The sequence below is a fragment of the Mandrillus leucophaeus genome, unplaced genomic scaffold, assembly GCF_000951045.1.
Source record: "Mandrillus leucophaeus isolate KB7577 unplaced genomic scaffold, Mleu.le_1.0 Scaffold1, whole genome shotgun sequence".
In the NCBI taxonomy this organism is placed as follows: Eukaryota; Metazoa; Chordata; class Mammalia; order Primates; family Cercopithecidae; genus Mandrillus; species Mandrillus leucophaeus.
In genome coordinates this window covers 9,006,793-9,007,544 of record NW_012098097.1, presented here as the reverse complement: position 1 = coordinate 9,007,544, position 752 = coordinate 9,006,793, and positions in this window count along the sequence as shown.

Here is a 752-nt window from a genome sequence, read left to right as displayed (position 1 = left end):
CTTGCAGTGAGTGGAGATCACACCACTGCTCTCTAGCTTGGGTAACAGAGCGAGACTCCGTCTCAAAATAAATAAGTAAATAAAATAAATAAATAAAATTATAAACAGAAAAACAGGTGACCAGTTCAGCGGCTCAGCTGCCCCAGACCCTGCCTGCTGGTATCTGGGGTAGACCTGCACCCTTTCTTAGCACATCACTAAGATGTGCTCTGGTGTGGAGAATACGAGCAATCATACTGCAGTGAAAAAGAGAGCTGGAGACAGGCAGACAGGGGTAAAAGACCAGAGGAGAGGTCTGAGTACTGAGACCTGGGCCTGGGGGGCCTGCAGCTGCTCACCTGGTTCCGCAATAAACGACTGTTGAATCCTTCGGTTTGAGTTTTGAGTTCTGGTACCTTCCAGCCCCAAAGTCATGGGAGCTGTCCAAGAAGTGTGTTCACATGGTCATATGTTTTTATAAAACTTAGAACTTCTGGACATTGTGGCCGAAGCTGGTCAAGCTCGTTATCTCTCCACTGCAACTTCCTTTTCTTGTCATTTCCCCTCCTGTCAGGAGGCCTCATTGTGGCCACAGTATTGTGAATGAATAATCGTGGGGTTTTTTGTTTGTTTCTGAGATAGAGTTTTGTTCTTGTTGCCCAGGCTGGAGTGCAGTGGCTTGATCTCAGCTCACTGCAACCTCTGTCTCCGGGGTTCAAGTGATTCTCCTGCCTCAGCCCCGGCCAATTTTATTTTTTATTATTACTTTTTGA